The following is a 22125-nucleotide window of genomic DNA, read 5'->3' as shown; positions in this document are numbered from 1 at the left end:
TTTCCTTTCCCCAGCTTTTTACACATTTGAACAGTGTATGAAAATATCACCAAAGTCTCTTGTCATCGCAAGTTATTTCAGAGCTTTAGCCATTTCCCTTCATAGAGAATGAGTTGTCTATTTTATTTTGTTTTCATCTTTACATGCGATGAAAAATTAAACTCCATCTGTTGCATTTTGGCATTGGATGTAAGAAAATCCCCAAGGTACTACCATTGTTGCATACTTAAATAAGCGACATGGGTTGACGGTCCACAGCAGTCAGGTTAAAAGCATGGTAGGATGATTGAAAGCTTCGACCAAGGATGGAGCTTCTCTCACAACTTCACACAGAATACTCTTACTAATTTACAAGAAATAAAATAATGCCAGAAGGAAGCAGATATTTCACTTCTCCCAATGTTCTGCTATTCTATGAGAAAACTTCATATAAAAAGACAAAGAAACTAAAACTTAATTTACATTGCTTCTTTGATTTCAGGAACAGGAATAGTGCTTTACAGGCAACAATCACTTGTAACATAGAAAATATAGTAGTTGCTTTACACACAAGATCCCTCACACACTAATATAACAATGAATGGTTAATCTGCTCTAGTGCTGTGGATTTGGAAATAAACTGGCAGAGATGCTTAGGGGCATCCTTGCTGTTCATAGTCCAATTTCTACCTTCATCTGCAGAAGCAGATATTTTAACATTTCATGAGAAATCAGCAGGTTCCCTTAGCATTGAGAAAATAGAGCATTACTTGAAGCTCACACTTCTGCAGATGCTAGAGTGATCTAACCGGAGGATACATAACCTTAGGGTGGCACGAATGATGTAGCGATGAGGGCAACGCCATTAAAGCACCAGCAATTGGGACAGAGGTTCAAATCCCGCCATATATGTAAGGCGTTTGTACATTCTCCCCGTGTTGGTGTGGGTTTTCCCACAGTTCGAAATGTATAGGGGGTATAGGTTGGGTATAAATTGGGCGGCACGGGGTCGTGGGCCAAAAGGGCTCGTTACCGTGCTGCATAAGTTTAATTTTTTTTTAAAATGCTGCAAGCCCAGCAAGTCATGCACCATCCATAGGAAGTAAAAGGATGCTGTGTGATTTGCTGAGTTTCTCCAGGACTTTTGTATATTGCATGAGACCCCAGCATTGGCAGATTTTCTCGCTTAACCCCAATTATGTAATCTAACCCGTAAAAGCAAATTGGAACAGATGATCAAAATGCAGATTGGAGAACGTCATCAACTATTCTGTCTCAAGAACGTATGGCCAAGAATGTGACCTTTAGCCCCATTACATCCATACTATAAAAAAGCTATTAAATTTTCATATACTGTATCAACATTATTAAGTCTCCGAGTATTTCAAGCAGCGTGTTCCAAATCCCAACACTTCTTCAGCAAAAATATTTTACCGATTTCCTTAAACTTTAGTTTCCAGGTTAGTGACCTCACTGCCGAGGAAACTTTTTTCATCTTCACCGCGTTGCTTGAATGTCCTACTGGGCTCACTTGCTCCAAAGGGAACTGCACTAGCCTAGCCAATACAAACACAATTAGTTTCCCACCCGCACCCCCCCCTCCCCCAAATCTCAACAGAAAAGGTGACCAATTTTTCCAAAATGGTAAAGTGCATTTTAAAAAGTGCAATGAGCCAACCCATTTTACAAGCACAATTCAATCCCATTGAGTCCCACGTCCATCTCCCATGTGGTGCCTCAGTGCAAATGCCAATTTTGATTTCCTGCCACACCTCAAGAGATGAGCTTTGGACCCTTGCCTGTTTTGTAGCCAGCACTGTGCCAGTAAATAGCTTGGAGAGGTGGTAGGGGGTGACAGCTATGAGTGGCAAGGTCAGCCTGAACAAAGCTTGAAGCTGCGATGGAGGGAGCTATAAAGCACTGGTTACTGTATTGTGTCACCCAATAATGATTCCCAAATACCTTTAATCACAACCGCTACTCCTATGGACATGAACTCCACAATCCCTCTGCTGCTCTGGTTCATTAACCCATGACATTGTGGGTTTTTTTTCCTTTTTCAAATTGCACTTCACTTTTCTGAAATAACTCCATTTGACACTTATTTTTGCCCATCTGACCTTGATATGTCTCTCTACAGCTTTTTGTTTCTTTCCTAATTGTTAGACGGTCAATGTCGATATCATTAGCTGACTACATAATCCAAGTCAGCCATTCTCAGCCTTTTATTTGGCCCTCATAGGACTCTGCTCGGAGTTTATTGGCTCTCTTCCCTTTGAGGCAGCCAAGTTTTGTTGGTTTCTTCCCTACTTCTTTCCAACCTACTACCGAAAAAAAACAATATTTTATGATTTCAGTCTGTGGCCACCCTTAAATGTGCTTGGGGCTCTATGGCTGCCATTGAGAATAGCTGAGATAAGTAATTGAAACATCACAAAATGGAAACCCTTAGCCCTCTCGCCTTGAGGAACTGTACTGCAAGCAGCTTTCATCCTCATCATTTAGCAAATTTTGGACCAAATATGACAATTCCCCTTGGGTCCCCTAGGATTTTACTTTCCTGATTAACTTATCATAATGGACCAACACCTTAATGACTTCATCAAAAGTAGCCTCATTGCCATTTCTTATCATCTCCCAAAAATAATCAATGCTAGACAGTGATTCCCTTGACAAATCTGGGCTATCCTTGAGACATAGAGGCTTTATAAACAATGATTTGCAGTTACTCAACTTTTTCTAACAATTTTTGTTGCACTGACTTGCACTCTTTATCCCTTCCCAGCGTCATAAATAAGTGTCATGTTACCAGGCTTTCATCCATCTGGTAAAATATTGCAGCTAATTATTTTTGTCAAATTATCTAGTAATATATTAGGAAGCCTTGTAAGATTTTGCCCAGTACACCAGTGGCATAGATGTAATTCCTTGTTCCATCGTAATGGGGCAAGAATAGGAACAACTTTAACGTAGATGGCACATTTAAGCATCTCAAGGTACTTCACAGGAGCTCTATCAACACCGAAAAACTGATGGCATGGTCTCAGATATGTCAGAGGATCCCAGGTTAGAGAGAAGGAATGTCCTCAAAGGGTGTAAAGGTGAAGACATTTGACAGGGAAAACTCAGAGCTTAGGGCCTCACTAGCTGAAAATACAACTAGCAAGTGAGCAATTATAAATCTGTAAGAGGCCCAAATTAAATCACATTCCAATAAAGTGCAAAGGCAGAAGAAATTAGGAAGGGATAACACTCAAGGAATTGTTTGCTGGAAACAAATGCAAACACGGGAGTAATCAGTGAAAAGGACCAAATTAGTTAGGTTATAAGCAGCAGATATTTGGATAAACTCAAGTTACTAAATCTAGGAATTATTTGGTGGTGGCCAGAAGTGAATTGGAATTATAATCTTGAGTTAATAAAGGCATGCACATTGGGGCTTTAGCAGAGGTGTCCCAAGATTTAAAAAAAAATAGCTGAACTTTAATACTAATCAAAAAATAAGACTTTTGATATAAAAAGAGCACTTTATATACAGTGAATGAAATTTTCTGAAGAAAATGAAAGCTTAGCATGGAAAAATAGTTTAATCAATCTTGTAGGAAGTCCTTTTTTATAGTAACTTACATTTGAAACAGTTAATATGTGCACCAAAATGGTTTTAAAGCCAGAACTTGCTGTCTAGTAAGAACTTGGCCCTTGTGCAACAAAATGCAATATTTTCACAGTATTTTGTAGCAAGAATTTACATCAAATTGTATGATAGCCCTCGATTCTATTGGAGGTGGATGGAAAAAACTCACTTGAGAAGAGCTAGTACCAACATCAGAAACTCTGAAACTAAGCCGTGTAACAGATAGACAGTAGTGAATGCAGATGGGTTCACCATTAGTGCTGCAAAACATGAGCCATGCTATTTCCTCTTAGAAGTCAGTCAGTAACCTATGTCCTGCCACCCTTCCCACCAAATTTTAAGTGAAAACAGTGAACAATACTGATAATGTGCTTTCGTGGTCTGAAAGTGAAAGTGTAACTTTTCTTTGCATGTTACATCTATAAAGGTCAAAACCTTAATATGTGCCCCTTTGTCTGACTGAGTACAACAGCTACAAGATAATTGCGGTCTAAAAATATTTCCTAAAATATTCAAAATTCCATTGGGTGCCTTCACTATGCCACTTACTAGATTGAAATTTACAAGGACTTTTTATTGTAATCTCATTATGGACATTATACAGTCCTGTGGCAAAGATGGTTTCATAACATTCCATGTGAACATCACAGATGTTATTAGATTAGTTATTTGGCTAATAATCTTATTGACTGGCAGAATTAATGCTTTTCTCCAAACTAGCATAATTACTTGGGACATTTAAACCTTGCCCATGAAAATAACTTTTAGGGTTGTTGCACATTGCTAGTCAGCTATGACTATTAATACTTTTGTCAGCGTTACCAGTGTCTCCGCAAGTGCAAAACTTTATTCTCTTTACCTCATCTAATTTACTTTCTAAAATGCCATGTTCTAGTTTGTAGTTTGTAACAATTCAGTAATTTAAATATTTACACAGCTTTGCCTGATGAAATGTAATGCAAATATAAATTAAAAGCAATCATGTGCTTATTTTTAAATATATATTAAAAAAAATCACATTCCATTGAATTAATATTGTTTTCATTAAAAGAAGAATTCATGTAATGCTAACGTGTATGAACAGAATTGACTGATTGTCCAAATGTTGGAGCAAGGCCTGAACTCAAATTTTGTTTTGCCATTAACACAATTTTAAATACTTAGTCACCTAAGTGCATAAATCCTGGTTTCATAAATCATTATCCTACCCAGTCAGCTTTCACACCTTTTAAGTATGACAGTGCTTGGGCCACATTGATCATGTTCATTAAGATTATATTTATAGCATTAATTTTCTGAAACCCAGGCCAAGAGGCTTGTTTTCATGCTGTATGACCAAAGTGGGGTGAGTGTGGGTGGGACATTTTGATCAGCATGGACAAGTTGGGCTGAAGGGCCTGTTTCCACACTATACAACTCTAATTGCTAGCCATTTAAAATAACCAATGAATATATTTTTGTTAATAATTTGATTTGCACATATAGGAAGTGATAATTATGATTTTAATATCAGGTGATTAGTTGAACATTAAATAATTTGCATAAATTATATTGATAATGAATTATAGCAATTACCAATTCCATTAAGGATATTTTTCTATATAAAACCAAGAAAGGACATACATGGTAAATGGTAGGGCACTGAGGAGTGCGGTAGAACCGAGAGATCTGGGGAAAACAGATACACAATTCATTGAAAGCGGCATTTGTAAAGAGAGCTTTTGGCATATTGGACTTCATAAATCAAAGTATTGAGTTGGGATGTTATGGTTAAGTTGTATAAGACTTTACCATAATTTGTGAGGCCAATTTGGAGTATTGTGAGCAGATTTGGTAACCTAACTACAGGAAAGCTATCAATAATATTTAATGAAAAACATTTATACATATTATTGTTGATATAGTGCGATAAATAAAGTTACCAGGAAAGCTATCAATAAGATATAGAGTAGAGAAGATTTACTAGGATGATGCCTGGATTTTAGGAACCGTGTTACAGGGAAAGAGTAAACAGGTTAGGACTTTGTTCCCTGGAACTTAGAAGAATAAGAGATTTGATAGAGGTATTTAAAATTATGAGGGGGATAGACAGGGTAAATGTAGGTATGCTTTTTTTTCCACTGAGGGTAAGTGTGATACAAACTAGAGGACATGGGTCAAGGGTGAAAACTTTAGGGGGAACATCTTACAGAGTGGTGGGAGTGTGGAACAAGCTGCCAGCTGAAGTGGTGACTGCTTTCAATTTTAAGTTTTAAGAAGAATTTGGACAGGCACATGGATGAGAGGTATGGAGGACTATGGACTGGGTATAGGTCAGCGGGACTAGGCAGAAAAATGGTTCAGCACAGACTAGAAGGGCTGAAAGGGTCTGTTTCTGTGCTGTAATATTCTATGGTTCTAAAAAGCAAAATTCCTAATGTAGACATCTCCCTTTTTTTTAAAAAAATGAAATGTTAGGTAGACGTTTCCATTTTCTAACTGCCCTTCAGTGAAGCAACTCCTAGCACCCTTTGGCAAAACTAACAGGAATAGGAACCAGATCTGTATATCTCAAAGCTGAGACTAAGCACCTAGGGGCACTAACACATAGTAGCTAGGATTTAATTTGATTAATCCAGAGTTAAAAATTAAAAAAATTTAGTAATAGCAACCAGGAAAATAATGAACTATGTGTTTATTTCACAACATTCTTTAGGAGAAATACTACCTTTACCAGTTTGCATGGAATTCTAGGCAGACACCTCGACCCTTGGGCAAAGATGATCTGCTTCTACTTCAGTCGTGTGGATTCCAAGGTAACAGATGTGGCCACTTTTTCTGCTGCAGATATAGCAGGTTGTCTAGCTGGGCAGGTAGTGTGCCTGAGCTCAGCTGAGTGTGGATGTGCTTCTACCAGATATAACATTAGCACTGCATCCCAAATGTTGCCCATTAGTTCATGACCTTTGTGCCAGGTTTCAGGTCTTGATCTTTAAACATTCTTTTCCTATTACCATAGGTGGTGATGGGATTCCATTCCATTCCATCTTCACCATGTGCTTCTGTGACTGTTGACTTGGATCTCAGTCTGTGCAAATGCATGTACACATGAGTCTTGTGTATTGTGCAGAGGTGATCTTGGTTCTAGAGTAGAGGCAACATAGCTTAAATAGTTCTGAAGACTTGCTTCACTCCAGGAAGGAGCTGGGTGGGGGGGGGGTGGGGTGAAGAGAAAGGGGAAGAGGGGAAAGAAACGAAAAAGCAGCATTGGGATCAGTCTGATGCATATGTTGTAAATATCAGTCTGCATGCATTTGTGAAAATATTAAAAATTTACAAGGTCAATCAGGTTTCAGAAGATATAGCCAGTCTCTCTTGATTGATGGAGTCAAAGATTTTTAAGTTTCAAAAGTCATGGATTAGAGTTCATAGTAGTCCTGGATTTCTCTTGGCAATGAGGATCATATCCATACTGCAAATAGTTTGTGGTACTCCACTTTGAAACTGCTAAGACTAGCGAGGAAACAGGGCATACATTGGTTGGGCATTTCAATGTCCATCACCAAGATTAGTCAGTGGCAGTACCACTGACTAAAGGATATGAATGCCATTCAAGCAGCAAAACCAGCAGGAAGAGATTTATTCACTAGATCATGTTCTCTTCAATCCAATTGTCACAGATGCATCCATCCTTGACAGGATTGGTAAGACAGAGCATCAGTCAAGACAAAAATCTTAACTTCATAAACACTCCAGTGGTTGTGTCATTACCATTCAGCTAAAATGGATATTCAAAACTGACCTAATAACTTGAGGACATGCACCACTGCAGCTACCTGTCCAACAAACAACTACATGACCTCATCAAAACCAACCTCAGTTTGATAATAGAGAAAGGTATGCCAGAAGCAGTGTCACATGCATTGGAAAATGATGGGCCAACTTGGTGAGGCCACAACACATACCATACAGGAAGAGCTGCTGCAATAGACCATAGATCCAAGGTCTACCCTGTCACATCCAATCAGGAAAGATGATTGGCAATTAAATAGCCAAAGGAAAAAGATCCCAGAACATTCCCATTCTAATTGGTGCACCAATTAAATGCACAGATGAGGCTCCACATCTTCAATCAAAGTGGTAAGTAAATGATCCCTCCACTGGTCCCACCATCACAGAAATCTGTCTTCAAATTCCATTCACTCCACATGAAACCACAAAAAAGCAAATCACTGGATAAAGCTAAAGCTCTGGTGAGCTCTCCAACAACCTTAACCAGACACACCCCACCAAGTTATGTCAGTTCAATTGCAACAGTCACATAACTTGGCAGTGTAAAACAAAAATTACTTCAGTATGTCCTATTTAGTAGAAGTAAATAATTAATTAGTGTCATTAACTAAAGTTATGGAATGAGATGTTGACAACAAGCAGCAATTAATCACAAATATCCATTTTGGGTTAATTCCAGTCTTTATTATAGCCCTGGTTCAATGTGGACAATAACTCAAGTTAAGACAAAGCAACCAGCTGGATAGAGACTCCATTCACATTCCTAAACATTTACGCTCTTCATTACCAGAGAACTGCTCAAGCCCAGTTGCACTGTGTACCATATACAAAATGCATTCCAGCATCTTGCCAAGGCTTCAATAGTATCAATAGCACCTTCAACTTCTACCATCTAGATGATGAGATGATAACCAATTTTCCTTCAAATAGTAAATCACCTCAGAAATATATTTGATCGTCACTAGGGCTAAATCCCTATACAAATTGTGGTTTTTATTTGCACATATCTGAGGGCATTTTCAATGTGGTATGAGAATGAACAATTTTACAGCTTCAGCAGTTAGAAAGTGAGTTTTCTCAATATCCATTGCTTTTGATATCCCCAAATATTACAGCATATGACCCATCAGGTTTCAGCTACTTCTTTAAAGACCACTTCATTCCACAACTTTCCCTTTGATAAACCTTCAACATTCACCTTAACACTTTCAGGCAGTCCATTCCAATTCATAGCCCAAATCTGCCACGTTGTAGCTCCAATCCCATTTATGTAACTATGTAGATAAGGACTCATGCAGGAAGGCACAGGTTCAAACTTTTATAATCGGTAACTGCCAAAGGACCAAAGTGCCACCCTTGGACTACTAATGAAGTCCAGTAGGAAATCCTAAACTTTTGTACATATCCTCAGAATAAGTCTAGCTACTCCATTTGCTTGAATGGAAATGAGCAGATTAAAGAAGGATAAATAATTTAACTGTAATTGTCAGTTTTGTTCATAAATATTAAGTAAAAGAATAATTCTCTGCTTAATTCAAAAGTTAAGAACATTGGAGATATTCAAAATATCTCAATTTTGATGGCACAGTTGGTATAGCAGTTGGCATGCCTTTACAGCGTCAGCAAAGGGGACCGGGGTTCAAATCCCACACTGTCTAAAAGGAGTTTGTTCCTTCTCCCTGAATCTGTGAGGGTTTCCTCCCACTGTTCAAAACATATCAGGAGTGTAGGTCAATTGGGTGGCATAGACTCGGACTGAACTGGCCTGTTCCCCTGCTATATGTCTAAATTTAACTTTGACAAATTTGGGAATGCAGCTCTCTCAGATCAAAGGTATGGACACTTGCTTTACAACCAGAGGGCCTTTTTCTTCACTGGGATTTGTCAAATCAGTTTGCAGTAGGATTTAAAGTGTGTGCTCAGGAAATATGTTCAAAATAATCTTAACTGACACTATTCTTGGATATTTGTCAACCTTTAAACCCATCAAGATTTTGTACATTTAACTCATGAGTTGGAACCTTTCAAGTCTGAACTATAAACACAGTATTCGGACTGTATTTCGATATTTAAGGCTAATTTTGCAAAGAGAACAGGTTATGGCATGAAGTTCATCTTACACAGAGAGTGGTCAAGGGACTTAAAAGTCACAAAGGAAAATAAGCAAGGCAATTCCCAAGAATGTCAGTAATAGCAGTTACACTGGGAAATCTGTTTGAAAGAGGCCTTATCATTTGAATAAGGAAGCAGCAATGCAAAGAAAGCATGTATAATTGAGTCTCTTCAATTATACATTTTGTGTCTTCAAGTTTGTAGGTCACTGTCAAATTGCATAATTTTCTTTTCAAGTACTTTTCTAACTAGATTTTTGTGGCAAGTGTAAAGGATATGATGTAATGTTGTAAGGAGTTGAATTCGAATCAAGCAAACAATAACGTACACCATAAATTTAATAAATGAAATAGTGTTTGATTTATTTAGAATATACATGTGCAAATGTTAATTACAATTGATATTTGTAAACTTTTATAAATTATCCAACTGTTTTTGATGTCATAATTCCAAAAAACATTGATCATTGGAGTTACAACAAATGAAAAGTTTGCCCTCCAAGTTTGCAGAAAATGCCAAGTATGAAATGAAATGTTCACAGCATAATATGCATTGCAGATACGTGTCATGATTGAGATTGAAAACCTAGATGAATTGTTTCATTCAGGGAACAATGTAAAACATAACCCTATTGTTTTTATTATTTCACAGCAGGTAATATAAAGGACATTTTGATACACATTTGTCAATCTTGCTTCGCATAGTGAACCACAATTTGTTATTTGGTTTGGGCACATTTGCCAGTAAAAATCCTTTAAAAGCATTTAAAGTTCATTCCATGCCAATAGGTCATTGTGAATGTCCAGAACTAAGTGCATCTCCTTGATAACAATGATCATTAAGCTTTGCTGATGAAGAACACGACGCTGGATAAATTCAGCAGGTCAAACTGTGTCCTTTATATAGCAAAGGACGAAATACATAACCGACATTTTGGGCTTTAGCCCTTTAACTCAAGGTATGGAAAAATCTCAGCAGGCGGCTGAATAAAAATAGGGGCGACAAGGTTGCAAAAGCAGGCAGTAATAGGTGGAGAAGGGAAGAAACTTTTTTTTTTTTTTAAAACTTGTTTTTACTTCAACCACTGTCTACAGATTTTCGTATTTTACTTTAAGCTCCTGTTTGATGATGGACGTAATGCAAGCAAATGGAATTTAGTGGAGGTGGGCACAACGGTAGGCCCAGATGTAGTGAGTCAAAGTACACTTTTTTATGTTGCGTTATTATCAAAGAAAAATCAGCAGTAAAAAACATAATTAGTCTGCATCTATTTCACTTAGAACAGGCTATATAAAAATAATGACCTCTGTTACATTATTGAGGTTGATAGATTGACAAATTTTGCGAAATTCTAATATTAAGTTGAAAATCTCAATGCAAAGTTCCACTTAGCAAAAAGGAGGCCTGAAAAACATCTTGTGAGGAGCCACTGGCCAACAAAATTAAATTTTAAAAGGGCGTGCAAGGTTACCTTAAACCATTTATTTTTTTGCATTTTCATTGCCATTTCCTTCTTTACTTGGTTCATTCAAATAGATGACACTGGACACCCTTTCAAAGTATTGGAGTCCACGTGTCCTTATGCAAGAACATAACTATGAAGGAGTCCTGGGCCTTCAAATGCAGACTCAAAGCTCAGTTCAATTTTTTTTTGCTTAAAATGCCATGAACCTCCATAAGGTTTGCTCAGCAATAATCCAGAACATCAATCCCCTTTCTTTAACCTTCAGATAATAGTTCAAAACTCTCAATGCTGCTGTTGAGATCAGATACAGGACATGGTTTGAACCCATATTGTTTTTCTTCTATACTTTAATAATTAGAAGTATAATGACTTCAAGTTATTTGCAAGGGTGTAATAAGGCCAAATATTTGTCAAAATCTGAACTACCAAGAGCTTACCAAGTTTAAAAGTAGACGACAGTTATGGTTTCATGCTTGATACTGACCTTCCTTAGGTCTGTCATACTTGAAATGATCAGTCGTTGAGTAAGTGACAAAAGAAAACTCCACATCCAAGAAACAGTAGATTGCATGATGAAATGTTGCTTTACTGTTATCAAATTAGCAGGCTATTTAAAAAAACGATATATATATATATATATATATATATATATGGAGAACAGGCTTCTTTCTGCCAAGACCAAAACTTGTTTAGACACAAGGCAATATGGTCTGAATGTTAGATGAAAATTCTGCCAAGCTCAGTCACTGATGTTTTTGCATGAAATTAGGCCGACAGCATCGAATCCACGCTGCTGAAGATCCAACTGCGCTGGGTAGGTCACGTCTCCAGAATGGAGGACCATCGCCTTCCCAAGATCGTGTTCTATGGCGAGCTCTCCACTGGCCACCGTGGCAGAGGTGCACCAAAGAGGTACAAGGACTGCCTAAAGAAATCTCTTGGTGCCTGCCACATCGACCACCGCCAGTGGGCTGATTATCGCCTCAAACCGTGCATCTTGGCGCCTCACAATTCGGCGGGCAGCAACCTCCTTTGAAGAAGACCGCAGAGCCCACCTCACTGACAAAAGAAAAAGGAGGAAAAACCCAACACCCAACCTCAACCAACCAATTTTCCCCTGCAACCGCATCTGCCTGTCCCGCATCGGACTTGTCAGCCACAAACGAGCCTGCAGCTGACGTGGACATTTACCCCTCCATAAATCTTCGTCTGCGAAGCCAAGCCAAAGGAAAAAAAATGGTTACATGCAAAAAGATCCACTTAAACTAAAAAAAAAAGTGGATGTTTACATTTACATTCATGAAACTATTTGCCACTTTTTTTTCAGGAAAAAAAATCACACCAAAAATGCACAAAAACATCTGCCTTCAGTTCTTTTTCCCATCATTCATTTCCAAGTGAAAGGTCATTTTAAAAAAAACTTTCATTTTAATAAAGCTGGTGATGCATTCTTCTCTGTTCAAGATAACCAAAGATTGAATAAACATGGCAGAACTTCTGGTCACCTACACCTTTAATTCTTCAACTACTCTGACACTCTGGCCTCTTTTTTCAACACCATTTCAAAAAACCTCAATGTAAGCACGAGGAACAGATTTTCAAGTTCCAACATTCAAACATACTCTTTAGACCTACGTTGCTTCTGTCCATGGTCAATTATTATTTTATCTGCTTCCCACAAGCATAACTCTTCCTTTTTGTTCTTTCCTCCACTCCCCCACATCTGTACTTAACACTTTCAAATTGAATAAAAAGGTCACCCTCTGGAAAGTAAACTTTGCTGCCCTACAAGATATTGCTTGAACTAATAAATATTGTGGACTGGTACAGACGGCAGCAAATCAACGGGAGAGGAGCACGCTGGGGGTTAAAAAAAAAATATTGTGAACATTTTCTAGAATTTCAGATTTAAGAAATAAGCAGCAGGAAATTGATTGGTTGTCTTCCCAGGAAAAGTTTACTCACCATGGTGGTTAAATGCCAAATGGATGTTTTCAGAAGTTCCCTTACTGCAAAGGTGTGTACTTTGCACAGAAATTAATGATAGAGAACATTTGGTAGAAGTATACGATTTGCCCATCTGTAAGGAGTGGCATTACCCTTTGCGAATGTGATTCTTTTTTGAGCATCTCTTTTTCCTCCAGCAGTTATTTTTGTTAATCTTTTTATGCTGGGACCTAGAGGTACCAAGAACTGGACAGAGATCAGGTTTCTTCCAGGAGGTTAACAGCTACATTTACAGCAGAAGTTTAGGCAAGATTGAATTAAGCATTTTCATTTGATTTTCTAAATTGGCATCCTCAATTCAAGATTCCTAATGGGTGTAATAAAAATCTTTTGCTTAAAAAAATAGCAAGCTAGATGAATCACTACTGTTAATGCAAACCTTTGTAAAAATATTGTAATAAATTTGAACCTGAATCAGTACTTAATGTTTATTTGGAAAATCAAAATGTGAGCCGATTAGCTCTAATAGCTCAGAATAAAACTGATAATGGAACTTCCTTTCTGTGGACCTTGAGCTTGACCATCATCAACATGACCACTACTTGCTTAGCCATATTCACCAAGCAGCAAAGTGGGTAGATGGCCGAGATTTTCGAAGAAACCTGCAATGCTTGATCTCATGACTCAATTGTTACAGCAACCTTAATCAAATGGAATGGATCAAATGGAAATCCTGTTTTGAAAATAATTCATCACAAATAGGGTCACAAATGTATACATACTCTAGTATGTCAGTGTGGAATACAATAGTATTCTAGCATACAGTAAATATAGCAAAACTTTTCAATGTTTCAAAAAACTGAAAATGGGGAAAATATGTGCCTCTGCATCATCAATACATAGCATGATGGTTTTATAATGTAGAATTTAAACACCATACTCCTAGTTAATGCCAGATTTAGTGAACTTATCAGTGATGTTTGTTGAATGATTTTGTAATCAGATGTAATGCTGCAATTCCCTACATCAGCTTCAAAAGGTACAGCATTGAATTTGTAATTAAAAGCCATGAAAAATTAGCCATATCTAAGATTTTCCTTTATCTTTGAATATAATAACATGCTGCAATATAAAAATTTGAAAACTACATTACAGATTACATGATTATGCAAAAAAATGTCAGTTGCTCACATGGAGGATATAGGGATATGAACTGGTTACACCAAACAGCCTCCATTATACATACAATTCTTCTCCATTAGTACAAAAATCAGAAACATACTGAACATCTTTATTACACCCATTAAGAATCTTGAATTGAGGATGCCAATTTAGAAAATCAAATGAAAATCTTGCCCAATCTTCTGCTGTAAATGCAGCTGTTAACCTCTCTCCTGAAAGAAAACCTGGTCTCAGTCCAGTTCTTGGTACCTCTAGGTTCCAGCACAAAAAGATTAACAAAAATAACTGCTGCAGGGAAAAGAGATACTTAAAAAAAAAATCACATTCGCAAAGGGTAATGCCACTGCTTACAGATGGGCAAATCATATATTTCTACCAAATATTCCCTATCATTAATTTCTGTGCAAAGTGAACACCTTTGCAGTAAGGGAACTTCTGAAAACATCCATTTGGCATTTAACCATCATGCTGAGTAAACTTTTCCTGGGAAGAAAACCAATCAATTTCCTGCTGCTTATTTCAGCATGTGTGTGCATGATTCAGAACTGTAATTAATTACTGTATAATTTAACAGAATTTATCCATGAATCAAACCATATGTTTGATTAGAAAACTATCTTGCCCAGCTCAAAGCATTCAGGACTCTGGGAGGGATTGAAAGGAATGCTCATCATTGCAAATTCTTGCACCAGAAGGCTACAGGGAGGGATATACTGCATGATATGGATTTTAAAAAAAATCAGAAATAAATCTACAAAGCAAGGTGGCCTGGATTTGAAATAAAAATTTCAATAAGAGTCCAATTCTTAGCATTTTTAATAACTACATGGTCTTTTATTTTATAATGTACCTGTCTTTAAATTCATTTTCATTTAAGACCAAGTAAATTAGTTTTTAATAGTGTTTTAGTTATGCTATCTGCCTTTTATCAAACACCAAAATCAGAATTGTTCTACAGCAGTTAATAATTTTATCCTAACCATAGTCATTTTATAAATGTATGGCAATTATTGCATGTTTTATTATATCCATTTTTATTTAACTACACCCTCCCCCCATAATGTTCCTGCATCCTATTTCCATAACAGGTCATAGTAGTTTTTTTATATCTATCAGAAAGCTCTTCCACTAAAGCTGTAGAATTATCAACTCACAGAATATACTAGTACCAAAAAAATGACTAAAACTTAAACTAAAAATAAAATTACAGTAATGGCCTTCTCCATAATCTCACTAGAAAAGGTTTAGATTTTCCTAATGGTAGAACATTTAAAAAGTGTTTGCATGAAGGACTATATTTACCATTGGCTCTTGGGATCAGCACAATGTATTCTATGGGAAAGCAAATAAGCAACGGCCTTAAAAAGGTAGGCAAGACTTAGTTGTGACACAGTCCTATGTATTCCTGACCATCCCTGATCAATGTTCAATTTCTGAAAGTGTGAAGCTTATTTTAAAAGCATTGCCCTCTTTGGTGTGCTGTGTACAATACCACTCTGTATGCTTTCAAAAGGTTCCCTGAAGTTGGGCAAACAAGATTCCAAAAGAATGGGATCTTTTGTCCTTTACTGCAAAGGTGTGCACTTGCCACAGAAAAAATGATAGGGAATGATTGAAGTATACTATATACATTACTTCTCTGTATGAAAGAGCTTTGCAATTAATCTGTGTTTGTGCTCTACATACATTTTGCATGTTCAATGCTCTACCATAGAAAGCAACCTGGATATAGTACAACCAATTTCTACAATGCACTGCAATGGGAAAGAATGGGATATATCAAACTGCAATATAGTTGCACTGCCTATGCATCTGAGCTCCTGGCTGCAGTCCTCTTTCTGGTTGACTGCATATCCGTGTTTTCAGTGTTTAAATAAAATTTAAATTTAAAAACTGTAACATGCATCCAGTAATGTTTTTTCCCCAGTTTCCATTGTGTTTAAAATGCTTTCAGCATCTAAATTAAAATTTAAATAAAACCAGTAGAGGGCGCTATTGTTTCAAGATAATTTCAACTTAAGGCGCAAGCCCTGGAACAGAACCCCATTGCAAGTAGTGTTCACCTGCACACAATTTCTGCAATGCACTTCAATGGGAGGGAATGGGATGCATCAAACTGCAATATAGTTGTATTGTATTCATTCACATCAAAACAAATCTAGATAGCTCATTTATAGGAAATGCTCATTGAAAGAACTGCAGAGAACTAGACCAATTTGGATCTGAATTTCGAAGTTCTCACTTACAGAAAATATCAGTTTTTCTGATAACATATCCATAATCACTCATGTTTCAAATGCTTTTAGTCCCAGTTCAAGCAGAAGAAATGTATATATTGTTTTTGTCATCATTTTCAAAATATAATAATCAAACCCCTAGGTCGCTTTGCTGTCCATGTAATGAGACAGACTATGGGTGTGATCAAGGCAGTTTCTAAGAGAGTTGCTTTAAGAACCACCAAGGCTGCCACGAAAGTATTAAGAGAATAGCACCAATGTCTACCAAGATTCAACCAACCCTGAGACTGACACCATCAAAATGTTTACTATTCCACCAGATGCATAAAAGATGAAAATGCCAATGAAATAAAACAACTTTAAAAATAATAACCTTTTTAAAATTTCAGTCGCTTATCTACATTTTATAATTCAGTGCTTTACAAGACTACAATATTATACTTCAAATTTAAGGACAATTGGCCTATAAAGTTATTTGTAGATTATAATAAATTTTAGGGACGTTTATTGGGTATTTGGCAAAATCAATTTCATGTATACATTATTAAATCTGACTAAATGGAATACTAATTTCACTAAAAACAGCATTTCATTAAAAAAATTTTGCTTTGCATGAAGTCTACGCAACAAATATTAGTTCTTTATCCCCGAACCCCTAAAGAGTGCTGGACACTAATTCTCAGTTATTATATAGAAATGTTGGAGGCCTATTTTAGGCCTATGAAAGGGTGAGCAGGGTTGGCTGGGGTGTCATTATTTTCTGCCTTCCACTTGAAAGTACTGAAGGAAACCAGTTGAAGCATGGGAATTTTTGGGCATGCTCTCTCTTCTTAATTAGCTAATGTTGACTGAAATATTTTGCCTTTTAATCAAAATCAGGAAAGGTTTTGATAATCACACAATTATCAAATTTGATAAACCAAATATCACTAGTCATTGGCTAAAATATGTCTTGGGAGATTTACAATGGGAACAGAGATAGGGAAATTTGTGTGTTGAGACAAGAGAAAGTGTTCTTTAGACCAGCCAGTCTCAACCTTTTTGACTATGGCCCTCTTAGGACTTTGCTCAAGTTATAGGCCCTCTTCCCTGTGAAGCTGTCAAATTTTGGTTTCTTCTGTACTTCTCTATTACCTACTACATAATAAAATGTGTTACACAAGGTGAAAAGGGTTTTTACTTTAATGTGCTGTGTCCCCAGTGGCGTCATAGGGCCCCCATTGAGAATGGCTGCTTTAGACTTCTCCAGGAAAGTGAAGGATTTTTGACAAAGATAAATTGATTGCTTTGATGCTAATTATACATGTTCTACATTGTTCAATGCAGCACATTCCAAAATGTGAAAAATACTGTTATGTGGCAAAGTTACTTGGTGCAACCTGTCATGGGGAAAATATAAACTCCATATGGACGTTATAAATAGAGTAGAGCAATATCATAGCATTTGCATTATTCCATTTCCACTTGGTTTTGGTAGTTGAAATAATCCATGTATTGTAAATTTATAGCATCAAATATCCTTACCTGAATTAGCCTCCTTCTGAGCAGCAAGAAACTGTTTGTGGAAAAGGACCATCAAGATGACATTGTAATCCCATACATACCCAATAACCTCAGTTACACCAGTGTGATAAGAGGTAATAATTCAACAGACGACAGTCAGTATTTGGAAGAGAAATATCCATTTATGAAATGTGTAATTATGTGGTAAAAGTGACTGGGTCACCATGAGAAGGATAACAATGCTCTTGCGGAACAGCTGGGCAGAAACAAATCAAATGTTAAGTGGTCAGGTGCATGATCTTACCAGAGCAAAATAAATCCTTTTTCCTCAGCCCAATACAATCTACTGCTTGAAAATATTTATACAACAGCTCAACTATTCTATGAAAAATTACTGCATGTTCTACTGACATGATTAAAGAATTCAAGTTAAATAATTTGAAGCATGATTTTTTTTTCAGCCAGCACCGTGGCTAAGATCTACCATAATAGTGTGTTACACTGGTGTTTCTCCTTATTAAAACTATTCTTCCTTATTCCAGAACATGTGAGCACTGTCTCCTCCTTTACAGGACCCTGTCCAAGTATTTATTCTCATTGCCACAATTCCCTTAAGGCATCTTGCTTGAATTATGAATTAAATATATTCATCCCCAATTCTGCATGGCTTTCTCTAATATATTATTTCAATTCTAGGTCTTCATTTTCATGATCTTCCGGTTCCTTCTAATGTTCTTTCACCTGCAATTATCAACCACATAAACTTGTTATTTGTGCTTTCTATCCTGAGGGAATGAATCAATAGCCCCTTTTAAAATGCATCACCTGGTTAGCCCTCCTGGGACCCAGGTGCGGTTACTGGGACAACAAATTACAGGGGGAAATCGACCCATTAAATCGCCAACCTGGCCATTTAAGGGGGAATCCTACCCCTGCAATGATGCATCACGCACTCACCGGAAGTAGTGCCAGATATTAAGATGCTGGCTGCCCAGTATGGCGCATGACCTAAGTAAATTTAACTGGGTTTGCTACCTCTGAGGTAGATCAGGGACCCGGTTGGATTCTGACGGGGTTGACCCCGTCAGACCCTTTCTGCCACATAACTGAGGTGCTAACCGGGAAAATGGCCCAGTTAACCCCATTTTACACGGCAGTTTGAAAGGGCCTACTGACTGGCACAATTGGAGCCTCATTTGATCCTGAGCCAAACTTTTAAAAATATTCTCATATTGTAATAGTTGTCCATTTGATGAAACTGACATCCATATTTCAATGTCAATGTAAACCTAATGTAAACCTCGTTTACCACCCTCCTTAATTTTCCAATTCTTAGTTTTATGTTATTGTTCTTTTTCACATTGCTGTTCCATATTCTTACTCCACATATTTAGTCCCTTTAATGTAAAAAGTTCATAATTTCACAGCTAATGTGTTAATGACACAAGGAGTTGCTTAGTCAAATAACCATGACTGCAGAGATGTGCCAAGTCCTTCAAAATTTGTCTGGGAAGTTAATTCCACACCATAGTGCCTTGGTGACTAATTTCACAGTGAAGTACAGGTATACCCAGTTTTACAAATATTCGCGTTACAAAAATTTGCTTTTGATGAAGAAAACAGTGTTCACTTTTACAAAAGGATTTGAATGGGTTTTTGCTTTTACAAAAATAGCCTTCAAAAGTAGCGAATGGGTCTTCGCTTTATGCCATTTCAGCTTAAAAAAGGTTTCAGGGGAACACTCTAGTTTCATACAGCAAGGTGTATACCTGTAATTAATATTTGGGTATTCACAAAACTCTGAACTAGGAAAGAATGTACAGCTGGAGGTAATTACTGTTACAATGGGAAAGGCTAGTGACACACGATACAAAAAGTATCAAAATATGTTGTTGCTGCTTAATCTGATACGGCAAGAGAGTTTATCTATTGAATGCCCAAGTTCATGATCCGCAGACTATAAGCAGATCTGATGTAACTGCCAATTGCCCACCAGAGGTAAAAATGAGAGCTGGGCAAGATCAGTGGAAAAATGTCTTAAGGATGGCAGTGAACAACTAAACAAGCAAATCACTGCAAGTACCCCCAAATGCCAATTATTGAAACAAAAAAATTAGTTCATGCTGGGGCCGATTAGCAAACAGCATGCCCTCCTCTTTCAGCCTCTCCAGAAATCAGAAAGCTTGTGTTACATATACAGGAAAAGAATACATTTTCTCCTGTACATTTTAGAAACTCTAAACTTACTCCCCATAAAACTCCTTCCTAACCACAACCATTTTATGCTGAGGTTGAACCAGAAAGCAATATTGCAGCTAGGCACTATTGGTCACTGTACCCCATATTCCTTCCAAAATAAAAACAATTTACTGTAAAATGATGAGATTGTCCATCTCCCCAGTTTCAGCCTAAAAAGCCTGAATCCAGCAATCAATAACCAGCTCAAGTTTTTAACCATTTCAATAAAAAAATTATGCACTGGAAGTTTATCAAAAAGTTGTCAACATAGTTCTGTGTCCGTCATAATGACTTATTAGATAAGTGTACTGAATGTTATTTAGCATCACCACATGGAGTATGAACCTGACCATTTGTTGGTTAAAATGTCCCTGAAGTTTAGCTGTTTAAGAATTTATGAAATCAATGAACATCAAATGTGAAAAGCCACAAAGGATCTAAAGAGCAGAACAAATGTAAAATATACAATCAAGCCTTAAGATTATTGTAAAGCACAAATCTTCAAATCTATGGAATAAAGCAGGGAGTCAGGAATTGGTGGTTGATGACATTAGAGACAAAACAGAATGTGGGTTGTCAGGGAGCCAGCAGTATCACTAATGACTTAATCTGAGAAGCGGATCCAGTTGCAGCTCCTGATAAATCAAGTTAGGAATTGGAGCTGGATGAACTCAAGAATATTCAGGAGGCAGAGAAGGTGATTGATAAGTTATAGGGATATTATTACACCTGGGAGGCAGGACGGTAGATGGGTAATGGTCAGGAGAGGGAGAGGGAACAGGCAGGCAATGCAGGGCACCCTTGTGGCCATTCCCCTGAATAACAAGGATACCATTTTGCATACTGTTGAGGGGGATGACTTACCAGGTACAACCCACAGCGATCAGGTTTCTTGCACAGAATTTGGTCCTCTGGCTAAAGAGGGAAGGGAGAAGATGCGAGCTGTAATGATAGGGGATTCCATAGTTAGGGGGAACAAATAAAAGGTTCCTCGGAGGAGATAGAGCATCCTGAATGGTGTTGCCTACCTGGTGCCAGGGTTCGAGATTCCTCAGATAGAGTTCACGGCATTCTCATGAAGGAGGTTGAGCAGCCAGATGTCATGGACCATATAAACCAAGTGCAAGATTGAAGGAGAGGACCTCCAGAGTTGTGATCTCAGGATTGTTACATATTCCACTTGCTGATGAGGTTAGAAATAGGATAAAACCCCTCAACATATGCGTAAAGACATGGTGTGGTGGGAGAGCTTCAGGTTTCTAGATCATTAGGCTCTCTTCCAGGAAAGGTAGGACCTGTTCCGACAGGATGGTTTACATCTGAACTGGAGGGGGACAAATATCCTTGCAGGCAGGTTTGCTAGTGGGTTTAAACTAGATTTACAAGGGGAGGGAAACCAGAGTAATGAGGTGAAGAAAGATAAAGGATTGTATGTATAGACAGAAATCAAAGGTTTGTACTTAATAGAAATGTTCTCAGGTGTATTTATTTCAATGCAAGGAGTATTGTCAGAAAGGCAAACAAGCTTTGAGCATGGATTGCCACATGGGATTACGACATCATTGCTATTAGCGAGACTTGGTTGCAGGAGGAGTATGACTGGCAGCTCAATATTCTGGGGTTCTGTGGTTTCAGATGTTATAGAGGGGTGAAAGGGGGAGGAGTGGCATTGCTAGTCAGGGAATGTACACAGCTGTGCTTGGACAGGACAGCCCAGAGGGTTCATCTACAGAGACTATATGGGTGGAGTTGAGGAACAGGAAAGGCGTTACCACACTGATAGGCCTGTATTATAGACCACCTAATAGTCAGAGAATTGGAGAGGCAAATCTGTAGAGAGACAGCAGACCAATGTAAGAAACAGGAAGTTGTGATGGAGGAAGATTTTTAACTTTCCACACATTGACTGGGACTCCCATGCTATAAAAGGGCTGGATTGCTTGGAGTTTGTGAAATGTATTCAGAAAAGTTTTCTTAATCTATATATAGAGGTACCAATGAGAGACGATGCAATACTTGATCTCCTAGCTAGACAAGTCCAGAGAGAGATGGGAATC

The 22125-nt window shown here is 37.6% G+C and overlaps 1 protein-coding gene across 4 annotated transcripts in view; it reads right to left on the bottom strand.

Annotated features, from left to right (window-relative positions):
• The window catches only part of cstf3 (cleavage stimulation factor, 3' pre-RNA, subunit 3), a 78742-nt gene that overhangs the window by 28271 nt on the left and 28346 nt on the right, over window positions 1-22125 (bottom strand). Inside the window, exon 1 of one of the 4 annotated variants that reach the window (XM_069902383.1) lies at window positions 1414-1476. The exons of the other annotated variants lie outside the window; for them this stretch is intronic. The gene's annotated coding sequence lies outside the window, so the exon portion shown is untranslated. Of the gene's footprint in view, window positions 1-1413; window positions 1477-22125 lie in introns of those variants that run through there. 4 annotated transcript variants of the gene reach the window in all.

The sequence above is a fragment of the Narcine bancroftii genome, chromosome 1, assembly GCF_036971445.1.
Source record: "Narcine bancroftii isolate sNarBan1 chromosome 1, sNarBan1.hap1, whole genome shotgun sequence".
Classification (NCBI taxonomy): Eukaryota; Metazoa; Chordata; class Chondrichthyes; order Torpediniformes; family Narcinidae; genus Narcine; species Narcine bancroftii.
Note: the sequence above shows the minus strand (reverse complement) of the source record. Positions and strands in the feature narration are given on the sequence as shown.